This window comes from Pan troglodytes, chromosome 18 (genome assembly GCF_028858775.2).
Source record: "Pan troglodytes isolate AG18354 chromosome 18, NHGRI_mPanTro3-v2.0_pri, whole genome shotgun sequence".
In the NCBI taxonomy this organism is placed as follows: domain Eukaryota; kingdom Metazoa; phylum Chordata; class Mammalia; order Primates; family Hominidae; genus Pan; species Pan troglodytes.
The window spans coordinates 48,011,672-48,032,566 of NC_072416.2; the positions used below are offsets into that span (position 1 = coordinate 48,011,672).

Sequence of the window (20,895 nt, forward strand, 5' to 3'; positions counted from 1 at the left end):
GGGGGGACAGAGGGTGTTTGTTGTGGTTTCTGTCTGTCCAGTTGCTCTTTTTTAATTGGAGAAGAGGCATGCAAATGTATTGAACATCCCACAGAGAGAATCACAGAGTGGTTGCCTTGCCCAGCTCCCTCTGAGCACCCGTGCTAGATTTGGGGAATGCTGGCTATGTCAGTCCATCCTCTCTCAGGACAACCCAGAAAACTTTGGACTCCTGCATTTGGGACCCAGGCATGCGAGGAGGTGGTAAAGCTGTGTTTCCGTGGCAGGGCACTCAGTGGGACTCAGTGGTGGTGGCATCAGTTTCCTCATCCGACCAGTTCCGTAAGATGGGTTTGGGCATTTTTTTTCTTCTGGAACTTTAGCCTTGAACCAGTCTCTCTAGACCACTCCAAAATCCTGAAGTACCCAATATCCTTTAAATAATTGGCTTTCAGTTTACTCAAAGTCAGCTTCTCTTGCTTGCTTGACTGCTAGAGTGGTACACAGCAGTTGTGTTCCAGGAGCGTGCTGTGGAGAGTTGATCTAACAGATGAGAGTGCTTCCAATCAAGCCTCATGCCATCCAGCAGGTGAGAGAGCTCAGGGCCACGTGCAGTGGAAGGACCCAGACTTGGCAGATCAATGTGGATTACAGTCCCATTTCCTCCATTAGCCAGTGGGGCAAGTGACTTATTCTCTCTGAACCTTAATTTCATTTAGGCCTATTAGATTAGCTATCTTGCAGAATAGCTAGAAGGATGAAATGAAATAATGTATGTAAAAGATAGCTTTCCAGCTTTTTTTTTTTTAAATCACAAACTAATTTTTGAGTCGCTATTCTGAGTACTTGTTATAGGTGTATCTTGAGTACCCAAGAGTGCTGGCATCTATGGAAGATGCTCAATTGCTGTTGAACAAATGGATGAATCTTGACTTTGGTATTTAAATTGAGTTTTTATATAAATACGTAAATACACTAAAACATAAATTTTATTTATTTATTTTTTTTCAGTTGGGGTCTTGCTCTGTCACCCAGGCTGCCGTGCAGTGGCACAATCATGGCTCACTGCAGCCTCCAACTCCTGGGCTCAAGCAATCCTCACACCTCAGCCTCCCAAAGTGCTGGGATTACAGGCTCTCACCATTCCTAGCTAACTTTTTAATTTTTTGTAGCGACAGAGTCTCACTTTGTTGCCTAAGCTGGTCTTGAACTCCTGAGCTCAAGTGATCGTCCCACTTCGGCCTCAGATTTGTAATTTAAGTAACGGTAGAGAAACTAAAATAACTAAGTCTACTGTAAGTTCATTAAGTAAATTAAAAAAGAAATATATCCTTGCTAGAAGATGAGTTTTAAATTCTGTCTCCTACAATTATCAGATTTATTTTTTTTCCTGACCTACCCTGAAAACCATTTAAAAACAAATTGTTCTGGAATGTTTTAAACACATGCAAACATAGAGAGAGTGGTATAATGAACTCCCATCACCCAACTTGAGCAATTATCAACATATAGCCAATTTTGTTTCTTATACAGGTTCAGAATCCTTTATCCAAAATGCTTAGGACAAGAAGTGTTTCAGATTTCAGATTTTGGAATATTTGCTTTATGTTTACAGGTTGAGCATTCCAACTCCAAAACTCTCTAATCTGAATGCTGCAAAGCAAGCATTTCCTTTAAGTGTCAGGTTAGCACTCAAAACATTTTGGGCCAGGCATGGTGGCTCATGGCTGTAATCCCAGCACTTTGGGAGGCCGAGGCAAGCGGATCACCTGAAGTCAGGAGTTCAAGACCAGCCTGGCCAACATGGCAAAACCCCGTCTCTACTAAAAATACAAAAATTAGCCAGGCGTGGTGGCAGGTGCCTGTAATCCCAGCTACTTGGGAGGCTGAGGAAGGAGAATCACTTGAACCTGGGAGGCAGAGGTTGCAGTGAGCTGAGATTGTGCCACTGCACTCCAGCCTGGGCGACAGAGTGGACTCTGTCTCAAAACAAAAACGTTTTGAATTTTGGAGCTTTTCAGATTTTCGATTTTCAGTTTTGAGATGCTCAGCCTACGCTATTTCACCTTGCTCCCTCACCCCCACAAAGGATTATTTTGAAGCAAATCACAGACATCACTTGATATAGAAATCTTCCAGTAACTATCTCCAAAAGTTAAGAAAAATTTTACATATAACTACAATACTATATCATACCTGAAACGCTAATAATTTTGTAGCAATTTTATACCAAATATTCTGCTTAAACTCCTCCAACTATCCCATAAATGTATCCTTTAGAGTTAGGTTATTTGAATTGAGATCCAGAAAAGGATACTTGAATAGTAGCAGTTGCACAACCTAGGACCTAGGTTTCTGAAATCCCTGTTTCTGAATTCTATCTGATTACATATGTGAACTCAATTTATGCATATGGAATACACTTTCAATAAATGACATACAGTTAGTGGATGGATGGGTACAGACATTTTTTTTTAAAAAAGGAGGGAGATAACAAAATGACGTACAGTGACTTCTGCTGAGATCTTCCACAATAAACCAGCAGCATTATCATGGTGAACATCACTACCATCTCTTCACGTGCTAACAGCCACATGGGAAATGGGACTCCAGCATGCAAGCCACAACGCATCCTTAGAGAGAGAGCACCCAGTCCCAATGACAGCATGGAGTTACGAAGGAGACCATGAGGAAGAAAGTGGAATGGGTATGTTTAAATGTATGCAGCGATAGACAAAGATGTTGGACATTAGGGAAAAAATAATGACAAATTGATGGAAAACCAGGATAAGAAAAAAAAGGCGATTACTAATTCCAAGAACAAAGAAAGGAATTGTGGTTTAGTGGGCTTCTTAGTTCAGCAGTGAGCAAAATTTGCATTGTCCTAGAAATTTAGAGTGATTTAATAGAGAATTCCGGTACAATTTTGTGGGGCAAAGGAGAAATGTGGGAGAGAGTTTTGGAGAGCTAAGTCCTTACCTATCAGGCCAGCAAATCAAAAGATAACATATGATACTAATAAATCAGAAAGCGTGATAGCTTATCATTTGGGAATACAGAGATAATAACAGGAGAAACAGAAGGGGTCGGAGTGTTTACTTCCCATAGAGGGCTTGGGATTCTAGAGAAGGCAAGAACCTGCTGTTCTGTTCTTTTCTTCTTTCTTTTCTTTTCTTTCTTTCCTTTCTTTCTTCCTTCTTTTTCTTCTTTCTTTTTTTTCTTTCTTCCTTCCTTCCAGAATTTCTTTCCTTCTCTTCTCTTCTCTTCCTCTTCTCTTCGACTGCGTCTTGTTATATTGCCCAGGATGGTCTTCAACTCCTGGATTCAAACAGTCCTCCTGCCTCTGCCCCCCAAGTACTGTGATTAGAGGCATGAGGCACCACACCTGGCCCTTAACTTTTTAAATCATGTATGCACGTGAAATACTTTTTTCTCAGTGAGGTGCCTAAGAGTGAGTTTGCTAGGTGGAGTAGTTTATTTCACAAGTGGGGAAACAGGTATAGAAAGCATATTGCCCAGTTTGGGAACCCTTCCCCTGCTCTCATATTTAGTCATTTTTCTATGTTCCTCCTTTTACCTGGTGTTATCTATTAATTAAAACTTTGATTTCCTTAATTTACTAGCTCTTAGGTATCTATCAGCAAATTCAGTAGGAGATAGTGTATTGCTATTATTACAAACTAAACTCTGGAGCCTGACTATGTAGGTTAAATTCTGTTTGTTACTTACAAAAATCACGTGCTGTGCTCTTAGGCAAGAGGCTTGCCCTCTCTGTGCCTCAGTTCTCCCATCTCTAACATGGAGCTGTTGACATTGTGTGGCATGGTTGGTAGATTTAGTAGCTTAATATATGCAAAGCTCTTAGAGCAGCATTTGGCACATATCGAGGGATCAATAAATAGTGGCCGGCCGGGCGCGGTGGCTCACGCCTGTAATCCCAGCATTTTGGGAGGCCAAGGCGGGATCATCGCTTGAGCCCAGGAGTTCCAGACCAGCCTGGGCAACATGGTGAGACCCCATTTCTACAAAAAAATACAAAAAAATTAGCCGAGTGTGGTGGTGCATGTCTGTAGTCCCAGCTACTCAGGAGGCTGAGGCCGGAGGATTGCTTGAGTCCAGGAAGCTGCAGCAAGCTGTGGACAACAAAGTGAGACCTGCTGTCAAAAAAATATACATACATATATACATACATACATACATACATACATACATACATACATACATATTGACCATCAGCAGGAAGCTCACTCTCCAAACAGGGAGTGCAACCCATTAAAATTAACAATGAATCTGGATGCCGGGCGCCGTGGCTCATGCCTGTAATCTCAGCACTTTGGGAGGCTGAGGCAGGCAAATCACCTGAGGTCAGGAATTCAAGACCAGCCTGGCCAACATGGTGAAACCCTGTCTTTACTAAAAATACAAAACTCAACCTGGAGTGGTGGCGGACGCCTGTAATCTCAGCTACTCCAGAGGCTGAGGCAGGAGAATTGCGTGAACCCAGGAGCCAGAGGTTGCAGTGAGCCGAGATCACACCATTGCACTCCAGCCTGGGTGACAAGAGCGAAACTCAAAAAAAGAAAAAAAACCAAAAACGAAAAAAAAAAACAATGAATCTGGGGAACTAATCAAAACAGAGACAGGTTCTGTGGGCTTTAAAAAAATCAACTTTAGGCTGGATGCGGTGGCTCACACCTGTAATCCCAACATTTTGGGGGGCCGAGGCGGGCAGATCACGATCACGAGGTCAGGAGTTTGAGACCAGCCTGACCAACATGGTGAAACCCCGTCTCTACTAAAAATAGAAAAATTAGCCGGGCATGGTGGCACGCGCCTGTAATCCCACCTACTCAGGAGACTGAGGCAGAAAAATCACTTGAACCCAGGAGGTGGAGGTTGCAGTGAGCGGAGATCGTGCCACTGCACTCCAGCCTGGGTGACAGAGTGAGACTCTGTCTCAAAAAAAAAAAAAAACTTTACATATAATAAAATGCATCCATTTAAGCTGTACAGTGTGAATTTTAGTAAATGTGGCACCTGCGTAACAATCACCATGAGCAAGATGCAGAATATTGTTATCCTCTTAAACGTTTCCTTTGCCAGATCCTACCCCCAATTCCTGGCCTCGGGAAAATACTGTCCTGCTTCTATCACTGTAGATTTGTCTTTTCTAGATTTTCATGCAAATGACATCATAGTATAATAATGCAGTACAATAATCCTGTCTCTGGCTTCTTTTGTTCAACACGCTTTTGATTTTTTTTTTTTGTCAACATGCTTTTGAGATTTTATCTATGTTAACATGCATGTTGGCAATTTGTTCCTTTCTTTGTTTATCCATTTACGGATTGATGGGCATTTGGGTTGTTTTCAGTTTGGGGCTATAATTCATAAAGGTTCTATGAATAATCATGTACAAGTCTGTGTGGATATATCTCTTCCCTTGGGAATGCCATGGAGTGGAATTGCTGGGTCATGAGCTGCCTATGTATGTAGCTTCATTAAAAACCATCAAGCTGGCCAGGCACAGTGGATCATGCCTGTAATCCCAGCACTTTGAGAGGCCGAGGCAGGAGGATCGCTTGAGACCAGGAGTTGGAGACCAGCCTGGGCAGCACAGAGAGACCTCATCTCTACAAAAAATTTTTAAAAACATTAGCCAGGCATGGTGGTGTGTGCCTGTAGTCCTAGCTACTCAAGAGGCTGAGATGGAAGGATCACTTGGGCACAGCAGTTCAAGGCTATGGTGACTATGGTGAGTATGATGGCGCCACTGCTCTCCAGCCTGGGCGGCAGAGTGAGACCTTGTCTCAAAAACAAACAAACAAACAAACAAATAAAACCAAAAGAATGTCCTTCAAATGTTTCTTAGCACACTGGAGCAAAAGAAGTTAATGCCTGTTTTAATCACAACCACTTAAGGTGTGTCACTTTCCAAAGTTCGGATGAGTTAGATGGGATTTTGGGTAATATGTGTTAGGATTAAATCCTACCAAGCAGGGTGGTAGTGAGGGTGTGGAAAGGGTGAGTTGAGCGGGCGAGGCTGCGAGAGGGCAACTTAACTCTCCTCCTGTCACCCCAGTGTGGGACGGCGTGAATGTGGGGTGGAAGGGATGTCAGTCTTCTCTGAGGCGGCACTGGAGAAGGAGCTGTCGGGGTTAAGCAATGCGCAGCAGAGCATGCAGACCTGGTCCCTGTGGCTCATTCATCACAGCAAGAAGCACCCGGGCCTGTGGTCACCGCATGGTAGCTGGAGCTGCAGAGAGCAAAGCCAAACAGGAAGCTTACTTTTCTTACCTTGCCAGTGAGACCACCTGGGCAACATGGTGAAACCTTGTCTCTACTAAAATACAAAGCAAAAGGAAGGGGCCGGAGCTTACAAAAGATTTGCACTGGTTATAGTGGAAGCTTTTAAGCATGTTTCAAGTGAAACTGATGAGAGTTGTAAGAAGCACAGAAGCACATTGGAAGAGTGTTGTCTATTTGGGAAGAAAGGTCTGTTTATGCAAATGATGTATTTAGAGGCCAGGCGTGGTGGCTCACGCCTATAATCTCAGCACTTTGGGAGGCCAAAGTGGGAGGATCACTCAAGCTCAGAAATTTGAGACCAGCCGGGGCAACATAGCTAGACTCCATCTCTAAAAAAAAAAAAAAAAATCAGCTGGGCATGGTGATGTGCTCCAGTGGTCCCAGCTACTCGCGAGGCTGAGGTGGGAGGATCACTTCCACCCAGGAGGTTGAGGCTTTAGCGAGCCATGATCGCACCACTGTACTCCAGCCTGGGCGACAGAGCAAGACCCTGTCTCAAAAAAACCACAAACAAGCAAACAAACAAGAAACAATGAAACAATGTATTAGAGCAACTTAAGCTCTGTGTGGTGATAAGAAGCCTAGGAAGCAAATTTATAAACAGATAAAGATGAATGAAAATAAAAACTGTTCCTCTCTGGGATCTGCAAGTGAGCCACCACCACAGACTCTAAATCTCGTGACAGCATTACAAAATCTAGAAAATGCAGCCTTGGGTGATGCAGGAGTTCACTAGAGGATCACTTTTTTGCCTGCTGTAGACCAAGAAGTATCTCTACTAGATAAAATAGCAGATAAAGAACCTGGAGAAAGGCTTTCTAAAATGATGGATGCATGTATGTTGCCGGCAGATTACAATGGCAGAATGGCAGCAGAAATAGATGAGAGGAAGCAACTCACTCGAATGTTAGCAGATTTTCTTCATTGTCCAATGGAAGCCCTTGCAGAGAAAGCATAAATTGGAAGAATACAAGTGCAAGTGAGCCAGAGTTTCCCTGGTGTGCAAAGAATTCAGGTCCCCGATCCAGAGCCTGTCAGACTAATCTTGACTACCCAATGTCACTGGCAGCTGCATGCACCTGCCCTTTGCAGGGACATCTACAGTGAAGATTAATGGACCAGCCTCTTTCCCGGTCCCAAGACTGCAAGAGGTGGAGACAGGTGGATAGTCCTGTAGTGGTATTTTTGCATATTTTTGAGAGAGAAACACTAGCAAAATAAATGACAATTAGTAAAAATGTTTGAAATGTTGGTTTGTTTACTATTTTCTTTGTAAGTTAGCATGAATTAGTTTTGGGGTGGTGGGGTTTTGACACAGTGTCTTGTTCTGTCATCCAGGCTGGAGTACAGTGGCATGCACCTGACCTATGACTTCATTTAAACAAAGTGATGGGCTGGGCCTGTAGTCCCAGAACTTTGAGAGGCCGAAGTGGGCAGATCACTTGTGGTCAGGAGTTAAAGACCAGCCTGGGCAACATGGCAAAACACCATCTCTACTAAAAATACAAAAATTTGCTGGGCATGGTGGCACACACCTGTAGTCCCAGTTACTTGAGAGGCTGAGGAAGGAGAATCTCTTGAACCCAGGAGGCGGAGGTTGCAGTGAGCCGAGATGAGCCACTGCACTCTAGCCTGGGCAACAGAGCGAGACTCTGCCAAAAAAAAAAAAAAAAAAAAAAGATCTCTGTGTATTAATCAGCTCACAAATAGTGATTATTTTCAAAAGGTCTTTTGGTAATTTTTTTTTTATCCAGGGCCTTGTGAGAAATCTCATGTTTCTGTTTCCTCATATATTTTCAATTGTTTTTCTTTATTTTCTTCAGTGTCTAATCACTGTATACTATGTAATTCCTAAAGGGAAGGAACCAATCAGAGTTGGTTGAGACTTCATTTTGGTATCGTTAGGACTGGACTGTAGATGAGACTAAATGTCCCAACATAATCTTATGTTGGAACAAAGATTATCCCTCTTTTCCCCAAACAAAATATGGATTCTGTCTCCATGCCTTTGATTCCATATTCCCTAGAGATTGGTCATGTAACATTAAACATGGAGGTCATTAGCTGGGCATGGCAGCACGCACCTGTAGTCCCAGCTACTTGGGAGTCTGAGGCAAGAGAATCGCTTGACCCCAGGAAACAAAGGTTGCAGTGAGCCAAGATCATGCCACTGCACTCCTAGCCTGGGTGACAGAGGGAGACACTGTCTCAAAAAAATAAAAAATAAAAAAATAAAAAATAAATCCTACCAAGTAGGTGTGACTTGTTGTTGTTGAAACCTAGGTGGTTTTTGTTTTTGTTTGTTTGTTTGCTTTTCAGTGTTCATCTTGGCTAAACAGCCAACAAAGCAGGCAATAGATTTCAAAGGTAAAGATGTAAATATTCTACAACACAAAATTGATCTGGCTCAAGCAAAGCTATCAGCTTTGTCAAAAAAAAAAAAAAAACCTTTTACTTTCATATTTTTATTTTTATTTTTTAGAGATGGAATTTCTGTTGCCCAGGTTGGAGTGCAGTGGCACAATCATAGCTCTCTGCAGCCTTGAAATCCTGGGTTCAAATGATCCTCCTGCCTCAGCCTCCTGAGTACTTGGGACAACAAGTATGCGCCACCACACTGGCCTCTTTTTTTTTTTTTTTTTTTTTTTGCATAGAGACAGGGTCTTGTCATATAACCCAGGCTGCTCTCAAACTCTTGGCTTCAGATGACCCTTCCACCTTGGCCACCAAAAGTGCTGGGATTACAGGCATGAGTCACCACACCTGGCCAAAAAATTTTTTAAATATTAGTTCTCTATTTGAAAAAATTTTTAACCTCTTAGTACAAAATAAATAATTGAAAGGCTATATCAGCAATTGGTTTATTTTTGTCCCTTTTGCTATTGGTTAAATAAGTGAAATGAAAATTGTAAGTCTGAATGTTTTATAGAGAGGTTATCTGGTTACCTATTTCCTTTTCTCTTTTTTTTTTTTTTTTTTTTTTTGAGACAGAGTCTCGCACTGTTGCCCGGGCTGGAGTGCAATGGCGCAATCTTGGCTCACTGCAACCTCTGCCTCCCCGGTTCACGTGATTCTCCTGCCTCAGCCCCCCGAGTAGCTGGGATTACAGGTACACACCACCACACCCAGCTAATTTTTTGTATTTTTAGAAAAGACAAGGTTTCACTATGTTGGCCAGACTGGTCTCCAACTTCTGACCCTGTGATCGGCCTGCCTTGGCCTCCCAAAGTGCTAGGATTACAGATGTGAGCCACCGTGCCCAGCCAAGGTTATCTATTTCTTTTGCAAGTATAATGTGGCATCAACAGACATGATTCTTTAGAGTTTACCTAACTTTGCATGTTTTATCACATTTGACACAGATTCCCTAAGTAATCAATTGTAAACATTTTATTTATTTATTTGAGATACATAAAACAAGCCATCTATTACTTTTTTTTTTTTTTTTTTTTAGATAGAGTCTTACTCTGTTGCCCAGGCTGGAGTGCAGTGGCATGATCTCAGCTCACTGCAACCTCTGCCTCCTGGCATCAAGTGACTCGCCTGCCTCAGCCTCCTAAGTAGCTAGGATTACAGGCGCTCAATACCACACCCGGCTAATTTTTTTGTATTTTTAGTAGAGACAGAGTTTCACCTTGTTGGTCAGGCTAGTCTCAAACTCCTGACCTCAAATGATCCACCCACCTTGGCCTCTCAAAGTGCTGGGATTACAGGTATGAGCCACCACGCCCGGTCACTCCATCAGTTACTTTTAAAAAATCCTTACTTCCAGGCTGGGTGTGGTGGTTCACGCCTGTAATCTCAGCACTTTGGGAGGCCAAGTTGGGAGGATCACTTGAGCCCAGGAGTTCGAGACCAGCCTGAGCAACATGGCAACACCCTGTCTCTACCAAAAATGCAAAAATTAGCCAGGCATGGTGGTGCACACCTGTAGTTCCAGCTACTCAGGAGGGCTGAGGTGGAAGAATGGTTTCTGTCTGGCAGGTGGAAGCTGCAGTGAGCTGAGATCATGCCTTACACTCCAGCCTGGGCAACAGAGTCAGACCCTGTCTCAAAAATATTAATTAAAAAGAAAAAAATAAATAAAAATTTCTTACCTCCATTGTTACCTGAAAATTTGATAAATCCTGATTTTGATGTAGCATGGAAGATAATGCAAAAACAAAAATACATAATCACTAATATTAATAGTTACTTATTTAAAAACTGAAGTGATATTAGCCCATTGATCAGTTAAAAATAAATAAAACAAGTACAAAAATAGAGTAACCTTTAGAGGAATCAGGGCTTGCCTTGACATAATTAAAACCAGATGGGAATGCAAGCAGCTAAAGCAATATACAAAGAACAAAGTTTGGAGGCATCTATCTGACTTCAAAAGATTCTACGAGGCCATAATAAACGAAACAGCATGATATTGGCATAAAAACAGACACACAGACCAACTAAACAGAATAGAGAATTCAGAAGTAAATCCACATATTTACAGCCAACTGATTTTTTTTTCTGTGTGAATTCTGCCACAAACAGCCAACTGATTTTTGACAAAGGTGACAACAACATACACTGGTGAAAGGACACTCTCAATAAACGGTGCTGGGAAATCTAGATATCCCTATGCAGAAGAATGAATCTAGACCCCTCTCTCACCATATACAAAAAATCAACTAAAAATGAATTAAAGGCTTAAATGCAAGACCTGAAACTATAAAACTACTAGAAAAAGCATAGGGAAAATGCTTCAGGACATTGGTCTAGGCAAAGATTTTATGCCTAAGACTTCAAAAGCACAGGCAACAAAAACAAAAACAGACAAAAGAGGCTATATTAAACTAAGAAAAGGAAACAATCAACAGAGTAAAGAGACAACCTGTAAAATATGAGAAATTATTTCCAAACCATTCATCCAACAAGGGACTAATATCCAGAATATACAAGGAACTCAAGCAACTCAACAGCAAAAAAACAAATAATCCCATTAAAAAGTGGCAAAGGCTGGGTGTGGTGGCTCACACCTGTAATCCCAGCACTTTGGGAGACTGAGGCAGGCAGATCACAAGGTCAGGAGACTGAGTCCAGCATGGCCAACATGGTGAAACCCCGTCTCTATTAAAAACACAAAAAAATCAGCCAGGCGTGGTGGCATGTGCCTTTAGTCCCAGCTACTCTGGAGGCTGAGGCAGGAGAATTGCTTGAACCTGGGAGGTGGAGGTTGCAGTGAGCCAAGATCATGCCACTGCACTCCAGCCTGGGTGACAGAGAGACTCCATCTCAAAAAAAAAAAAAAAGGAGGGGCAAAGACCACATGAATAGGCACATCTCAAAAGAAGGCACACAAATAGCCAACAGATATATGCAAATATGCTTAACAGCACTAATCATCAGATAAATGTAAATCAAAACCACAATGAACTATCATCTCACTCCAGTTAGAATGGCTATTATCAAAAAGACAATAAATAAATAAATAACAAATGCTGGCAAGGATGTGGAGAAAAGGGAACTCTTATATACTTTTGGTGGGAATGTAAATTAGTACAGCCATTATGGAAAACAGCATGAAGTTTCCTCAAAAAACTGAAAATAGAACTACTGTATAATCCAGCAATTTCACCACTGTGTATTTATCCAAAGGAAAGGAAATCAGTATATCAAAGGTATACCTGCTCCAGCCATGTTTATTGCAGGACTATTCACAATAGCCAAGTTACAGAATCAACCTAAGTATTCATCAACCAATGAGTGGATAAAGAAAATGTGGTATATATACACAGTGGAATACTATTCAGCCACAAAAAAGAATAAAATCCTATCACAGCAACATGGATGGAATTGGAGGTCATTATTTTAAGTGAGATAAGCCAGGCACAGAAAGACAAATATTGCATGTTCTCATTCACATGTGGAAGCTAAAAAAGTTGCTCTCATGGAAGTGGAGAGTAGAATGATGGTTACCAGGGGCTGGAAGGAAGTAGGGGAGGGAGCTTGGTTAATGGGTGCAAACACATAGTCAGATAGAAAAAACAAGCTCTAGTGTCCAGTATCACAATAGGGTAACTGTAATTAACAACAATTTATCGTACATTTCAAAATAGCTACAAGGAGAATATTGAACGTTCCCAATGCAAAGAAATAATAAATGTTTGAGATGATGAACATGCTAATTACCATGCTCTGAGCACTATACATTATATGTATTGAAACATCCCTATGTACCCCATGAATATACACAATTATTTCCTGTCAATATAAAAAATCAAAATTTAAAACAAAACAAATAAAAATTGCTAGAAGAGATTTCAAATATTCCCAACACAAAGAAATGAGGAATGTTTGAGGTGATGGATATGCTAATTACCCCGATTTGATTATTACATTGTACGGATTATATGTATCAAAGTATCACATGTACCCCATAAATATGCACAATTATTATGTATCAATTTTTTAAAAAACTAGATGGGAATGTACTAGCTCTTCAGCAGAGACTAGAAGTTCCTAGACTGAGAGTGGGGTCATTGATTGCTGAGCAAAGGAAACAAGAAACTACAAATAGAAAGGAAATGCTGCCCACCTGGGAGCAAAGAAAAGAAACTGCAATATTAAGTGAGTTTACTTGGAAAATGATAATTTTTAATTTAATTAATTAATTAATTTTTTGAAACAGGGTTTCATTCTTGTTGCCCAGGCTGGAGTGAAATGGCTCGATCTTGGCTCACTGCAACCTCTGCCTCCCAGGTTCAAGCGATCCTCCTGCCTCAGCCTCCCAAGTAGCTGGAATTACAGGTGCCCACCACCACACCCGGCTAATTTTTTAAAATATATTTTTAGTAGAGATGGGGTTTCACCATGCTGGCCAGGCTGGTCTGGAACTCCTGACCTCAAGTGACCCACCTGCCTCAGCCTCCCAAAGTGCTATGATTACAGGCGTGAGCCACCGTGCCTGGCAGAAAATCATAATTTTTTTAAAGTGGAAAATTTTATAAGAATACTACAAATGTTGGCTGGGTGCAGTGGCTCATGCCTGTAATCCCAGCACTTTGGGAGGCCGAGGCGGGTAGATCACAAGGTCAGGAGTTCGAGACCAGCCTGGTCAATATTGTGAAACCCTGTCTCTACAAAAAAATCAAAAACTTAGCCAGGTGTGGTGGTGCACACCTGTGATCCTAGCTACATGGGAGGCTGAAGCAGGAGAAGTGCTTGAACCTGGGAGGCGGAGGTTGCAGTGAGCCTAGATTGCGCCACTGCACTCCAGCTTGGGCAACAGAGCGAGACTCTTTCTCAAAAAAAAAAAAAAAAAAAAAAGAATTCTACAAATGTCATTTTGGGAGTCTGAGGCAGGAGGATTGCTTCAGGCCAGGAGTTCAAGACCAGCCTGGGCAATAAAGAGAGACTCTATCTCTACAAAAAAATCAAAAACTTAGCCAGGCGTGGTGGCGCACACCTGTGGTCCTAGCTACATGGGAGGCTGAAGCAGGAGGATCGCTTGAACCCAGGAGGTCAAGGCTGCATGTTTGCACCACTGCACTCCAACCTAGTCAACAGAGTGAGACCCTCTCTCAAAAAAAAAAAAAAAATGGTCCTAGTGTGGTGGCATGGGCCTATAGCAAGGGGATTACTTGAGCCCAGGAGTTCAAGGCTGCAGTGAGCTATGATCACAGCACTGTACTCCAGCCTGGGTGACAGAGTGAGACCCTGTCTCTTAAAAAAAAAAAAAAAAAAAAAAAGTTCTACAAATGTAAGATCTTTGTACTACATGAAATACTTGTGCTGCAACTAACCTGGTGTCCAGATACCAAATGAGTCTTCTGAGAGCCAAAGGCAGCCACTGGGGGGTCACAGGTGGGCATGTGGGAAATAGAAAAGGATGGGGACTGTGTGGAGGAGGCCAGAATTGCATCGTATTTCTTCTAAAAAAATTTCATAATTTAAAAAATTATGTAAATACTACCCAATCATTTTGGAAAACCCAGAAAATACAAACAGGGCAATAATAAGACTTTTTAAAAAGTATCTGGCCCGGCGTGGTGGCTCACACCTGTAATCCCAACACTTTGGGAGGCCAAGGTGGGTGGATCACCTGAGGTCAGGAGTTGGAGACCAGCCTGGCCAACACGGTGAAACCCTGTCTCTAAAAATACAAAATGTAGCTGGCCGTGGTGGCACGTGCCTGCAGTCCCAGCTACTCGGGGGGCTGAGGCAGGACAATCACTTGAACCTGGGAGGCGGAGGTTGCAGTGAGCTGAGATCACACTGCTGTGCTCCAGCACTCCAGTCTGGGAAACAAGAGCGAAACTCCATCTGAAAAAAATAGATATAGATATAGATATATGGATATAGATATATATATAGATATAGATAGATATCTATATAGATATATCTATCTCTATATATCTATATCTATCTATCTATATCTATATATATATCTATATATATATATCTCCTTTAATTCTGCCCAGAGGCAAACACAGGAAACATTTTGATACATACGCTTTGTTTTGTTTTTTTTTTTTTTCCATTTTTACAAATGTGAAAGGTCCAGGTATATATACTTCCATGAGTTTTTCTCTGTGTTGTGTGTTTCCAAAAGTGTGATTATGCTATTTATGCTGCTTTGTAACCTGCCTTTTTACTTCATAGTGCCTGGTGAACACCTTTCTTTCCTTATGGATAAACAGTATCAAAGGATGGTTTTCAAGTTAAAATTTTGACCTTCGTATACACATAGGGTGAGCATGTACACGTTCTTTAATGAAGGAACTGGGAGGATGGTAAAACTGGTTCAATAGAGAAACAGAAATTTATATAGTCAGTGTGGAAAAATGTATTTAAATGGGATTTCTAGGTTAGATATGAAACTGGTTAATATTCTACAGGGCAATGAAATTCTATCCTTTGGGGTTATCTTTTCTGCTGGACAGAAATAATTTGCATCTCAACTGGACAAAATCAAAATCATTTGCAATTTATTCATATATAAATTCACATCTAATTTCATAGAGTCTAGGCCCCTAAGTAAATGGTCAAACAAAAACATATGTTTCTCTAGAGCAATGATTCTCAACTAAAGGTGATTTTGCCTCCCAGAGGACATTTGGCAATGGCCAAAGACATGTTTGGTTGTCACCACTGGGGAGTGTTAGTGGCATCTGGTGGGTAGGGGCGAGGGGTGCTGTTAAAACATTGTACAATGCACAGGACAGCCTCCACAACAAAGAATTATCCAGCCCAGACTGGCAACCTCCACAACAGAGAATTATCCAGCCCACACTGTCAGTGGTACCCACCTCTACCTATTAGATGCTAGTAGCACCCCCACGGTTGTGACAACCAAAATGTCTCCAGACATTGCCAAATGTCCCACAGGGAGGCAAAATTGCCCCCAGGTCAGACGCACTGCTTTAGAGTTGCACTTTACAAATGCATCGCATCTAGTCACGTGTAGCTATTTATTTTTATTTTTGTTTTATTTTTATTTACTTTTTAATGTCATAATGTTAATGAACACCAGGGGTTCAGTCTAGGTCCTGTTGCTTGATATACAGAAAGCCAATCACTGAGACAACAAGTATTGCAGGGAAGAAAGCTTTCTTCAGGTGACATCACTGGGAGAGACCGGAAATAAACCTCAAATCCATTCCTCCTCCCTGACTAAAGTTAGGTGTTTACACATCATGGGAGGATAACAGGAGCAGCAAGGAAGAGGAGTTGGTCAACAGGCAGCAGGGGCCTTCCACAGAAGAAACGTACGTTTCTCAAGCTTCAGTTCTATGGACATCTGGCTTGTTGGAAAATTGTGCAGGCAACACAACAAAAAATGTTTTTAATTAACCAAAATTGAAAATTTAGTTCCTAGCAGTAGCCTTACTTCAAGTGTTCAGTAGCCAATTGTGGGCCAAGTGCATTGGCTCACTCCTGTAATCTCAGCACTTTGGTAGGTCAAGTCAGGAGGATTGCATGAGGGCAAAAGTTTAAGACCAGCTTGGGCAACAGGGTGAGAGACCTCATCTCTACAAAAAAAAAGAAAATAAAAAAATAAAACAACAACAACAAAATAGCCATGTTTGGCTAGTAGCTACCCTGCTGGGCAGGGCAGGCAGAGAACATTTTCCTCTTTGTGGAAAACTCTGCTTGATGGTACTGCCTTAGAGAAATAATCATTTCATGGGTCTGTTAGACATTGGGACAATGTAATATTGAAAAAAATACGCAGGTCAGGTGCAATGGCTCATGCCTTTAATCCCAGGACTTTGGGAGGCTAAGGCATGCAGATCAGTTGAACTCAGGAGTTCGAGACCAGTCTAGGCAACATGGTGAAACCCCATCTCTACAAAAAAAAAAAAAAAAAAAAAAAAAATCAGCCAGGCATGGTGGTGGGCACCTGTAGTCCTAGCTACTCGGAAGGCTGAGGTGGGAGGATGGCTAGAGCCCAGGAGGTGAAAGTTGCAGTGAGCCAAGACCACACCACTGCATTCCAGCCTGGGCAAGAGAGCAAGACCCTGTCTCAAAAAAGATTTAAAAAACATATATAAAGAAAAGAAACAGAAAAAATGTGCAGCTATCCTTTTTGCTTATTTCCAAGTTTTGGATAATTTTTCTTTTTTTCTTTTTCATCAGCACTTTTATTTTTCCTTACGCACTCGTGTTGTTGGGGCCTAATGTTCTCACATAACTGTAAGAAACCGAAATTTGTTGTCATCTCTTAAAGAATTGAGAATTGCATACACACACACACACACACACACACACAAACCTTACGTAAATTAAAGGGATGAATACATTTACAGGTGTAAATGCAAACCATTTCCAACTCAAGGCAAGTAACAGCCATGGTATTCTGGCAGGAAAACATCAGCTAAGAAAGGAAACTGGGTCCTATGGCTTGGACTTTCCAACCCTGACAGACCAGCAGAACAGAAACAACTGGTTCAGGAGCCCTTGCCAGCCTCTAAAGAAATCCCAGAACACTCAGCCCTAACACATTAACACCCTGCACTCGTGGGAGACTGCTGGCCACGCAGACCCACCAAGCCATGGACTTGTCTTCCACAAGCACGTTCTTACCTCAGCCACAAAGTGACCAAGCCACATGTACTAAGGGTTGAGATCCAAGATATGTACAGAATACTTAACAAATACCAAGGGAACAGTTAACTTGCATATGAGGTCAAAATCAGCAACAAGTTCTACAATCCAGTGCTGATATCAGATACAAGCTTCAAGGACGAATTTCTTTTCGAAGGCTTATTCCAGTTTCATGAGGCTAGCATGGGGTGTATGCATTTGCCAGGGGCAAATTTATTCTTCTGAATTAATCCACGCCACAAATGCTAGGCATCTGCTCGCAGTCCATTTAGAAGCATTTGCGGTGGATGATGGAGGGGCCTGACTCCTCGTACTCCTGCTTGCTAATCCACATCTGCTGGAAGGTAGACAGGGAGGCCAGGATGGAGCCGCCAATCCACACCATGTACTTGTGCTCAGGGGACTCGATGATTGTGATCTTCATGGTGCTGGGCGCCAGAGTGGTGATCTCCTGCATCCTGCCCGTGATGTCCAGGTACACGGTGGTGCCGCAGGACAGCATCATCTTGGCCTACAGGTATTTGTGGATGTCCACGTCACACTTTACGATGGAACTGAAGGTGGTCTTGTGGATGCCGGGGGTTCCATGCCCAGGAAAGAAAGCTGGAAAGTTGCCTCTGGACACCAGACCCACTCGCTGCAGATGGTGATGACCTGGCCATCGGGTGGCTCATAGCTCTTCTCCAGGGACGAGAACACGGCAGTGGCCAGCTCCCGCTTGATGTCCGGGGTAACGTAGCACAGCTTCTCCTTGATGTCACGCACAATCTCCCACTCGGCCGTGGGGGTGAAGCTGTAGCCACACTCGGTGAGTATCTTCATGAGGTAGTTGGTTAGGGGAGATGGGCACCATGTGGGCGACCCCATCTCCAGAGTCTGTGACAATGCCACTGGTGTGCCCAGAGCACTAGAGGGACAGCACGGCGTGGATGGCCACACACATGGCCAGGGTGTTGAAGGTCTTAGACATGATCCAAGTTATCTTCTCTCTGCTGGTCTTGGGGTTCAGGGGGGCCTCAGTCAGCAGCACTGGGTGCTCCTCTGGGCCACACGCAGTTCGTTGTAGAAGGTGTGGTGCCAGATCTTCTCCATGTCATCCCGGTTGGTGACCATGCCCTGCTCGATGGGATATTTCAGGGTCAGGATGCCGTACTTGCTCTGGGCCTCGTCGCCCACATAGGAGTCCTTCTGGCCCATCCATGCCCACCATCATGAGCTGGTGCCCGGGGCACCCGACAATGGAGGGGAACATGGTTCAGGGGGCATCGTCCCTAGCAAAGCCAGCTTTGCACCTGCCAGAGCCATTGTCAATGATGAGCACGATGATCTCTTCTTCCATCGCCATCGTGGAGAAGTGGGTGGCTGAGCAGCGGGAGGACGTGGTGTGTGGGCTAGTGGCAGCGAGTGAGTAATAATTTCTTCTACAAGACCTTTGTTAAAGGCAGCATACAGCTGCAAGGCTGTAAACACCATGACATCATGGACTGGAGCTTGGTTCTCTCATTATCCCTAGCACCTGCTGCAGGGACTGATACCTGGCAAGCACTCAATTATAAATATCTGCTAAGTGAATGAATGAATGGTGTGAAATTCAGTGGGTAGCAGGTCCCTTTGCAGTGACTTCCTTGGGTTGGCTGTCAGCAGTTATGCAATTGTCACACCTATCTCAGCAAGTTCTGAGGACCAAGTGGGGGATGACCAGCAACAGTGCCTATCCCAGGTTCTGACACCTGCTCAGGAGGCACCCAACCGGCGATTTTCCTTCCTTTCTTGAAATCATCAAAATGGTTCCCAGGCCTCTAATAGTTCAAAAACCCTTACCAAGTCTATGTAAATAAAGAAAACTTCCCTTGTTCAGACAGCTTGTTAGTGGCAGAACTGGAACTAGAGACCCAGTGTCTAATCATCTTGCAGATGACTTTATCAGCAGTGACATTCCTTGTTGGTGACTACTGAGTCACTCTATGTAGGGCCAGCTGAGACAGAGGACAGTAACCACGAGGAGGGAGTGGACACACCAGGGACATTAATTCAGCGAAGTGCCAGGCACTGCTAATTCAGAGGCTAGTGTGGGCAGCTCACATGTATACATTTTTTGTTTTTTGAAACAGGGTCTCACTCCATCACCCAGGCTGGAGTGCAGTGGTACAATCACAGCTCTCTGCAGCCTTAAACTCCTGGGCTCAAGTGATCCTCCCACTTCAGCCTCTGGAGTAGCTGGGACCACAGGCTTGTGCCACAATGCCTGGCTAATTTGTTGTATTTTTTGTAGAGACGGGATTTGCCACAATGTCCAGGCTGGTCTTGAACTCCTGGGCTCAAGCGATCCGCCCACCTTGGCTTCCCAAAGTGCTGGGAATACAGGCATGAGCCACCGTGCCTGGCCTCACACGTATACCTTTGATGACAACTCATGGACAATTACTTTTTTTTTTTGTTTGGGACAGGGTCTGTCACCCAGGCTGCAGTGCAGTGGTATGATCCTAGCTCGCTGTAGCCTCCAACTTCTGGGCTCAAGTGATTTTCCTGCCTCAGCCTGCTGAGAACCTGGGACTACAGGCGTGCACCACCACACCTGCCTTCATGAACAATTCTGAGAGAGGTACAGGGCACATAAAGTACGCGGCTGGCCCAAGGGTGCAGCATCTGCTGGGGCAGCAGGAAATGGAGGACAGTAGGCCAGGCCCCAGGGGTTGACCATCTTTTGGGTTTATATTTCTCATTCTTCCCACAATGAGTCCCTAAAGCTCACAGGAACTGTAAGTGGATCAGAGACTGTGTACTAGAATGGCGATGATGAACGCCAGTGTGAGTTATGGAAGCTTGCCCAGCTCTACGGTAGTCCAGGCCTAAGGAAAGCAAAGTCCCACAGAGTTTCTGGGAAGACTGAGGAGGCTCCCAGGGCTGGAGATGTGGTGTTGGAGGGACATGGCAGAGTGCTGTGGCCACATTGTGTATGTTATGTAAAAGGCTGAACCTGACTGTATAAGACCATGGGACTGTCTAAATGTTCTAGAAAATACTGATCTGAGTGTGTTGTAGGAAGATTACATTATAAAAATTCGAAGTGGGAGGAACAGGAGTCCGGCAGAGCAGCTCTTTTTTTTTTTTTCTTTTTTTTTTTCCTTTCAGATAGGGTCTCACTTTATGGCCCAGGCTGGAGTGTAGTGGTGCAATCATAGCTCACTGCAGTCTCGAACTCCTGGGCTCAAGCGATCTTCCCACCTTAGTCTCCTAAGTAGCTGGGACTACAGGCAAACACCACTGTGCTTGGCTAATTTCTAAACTTTCTGTAGAGATATGGTCTCTTGATGTTGCCCAGGCTGGTCTCAAACTCCTGAAGTCAGGTGATCCTCCCACCTTGGCCTCCCAAAGTTCTGAGAATACAGGTGAGCCACTGCACCCAGCCTAACTCCTTTTTTTTTCTTTAATTTGTCAGACCAATAATTGATGACAAGCTTATTTCCAACTTGTCTCAAGGGAAGAGGCTTCTAAGCAGTCTAATTCAAAAATTCCCTCTTG

The 20,895-nt window shown here is 43.3% G+C and overlaps 2 pseudogenes; one reads left to right on the forward strand and one right to left on the reverse strand.

The window, feature by feature from the left end:
- The first annotated feature begins 5,301 nt into the window (after positions 1-5,301).
- LOC746069 (regulation of nuclear pre-mRNA domain-containing protein 1A-like) lies at positions 5,302-7,402 on the forward strand (annotated as a pseudogene).
- A 9,950-nt stretch (positions 7,403-17,352) lies between these two features.
- LOC748483 (actin, muscle-like) lies at positions 17,353-18,718 on the reverse strand (annotated as a pseudogene).
- Positions 18,719-20,895: the final 2,177 nt, after the last annotated feature.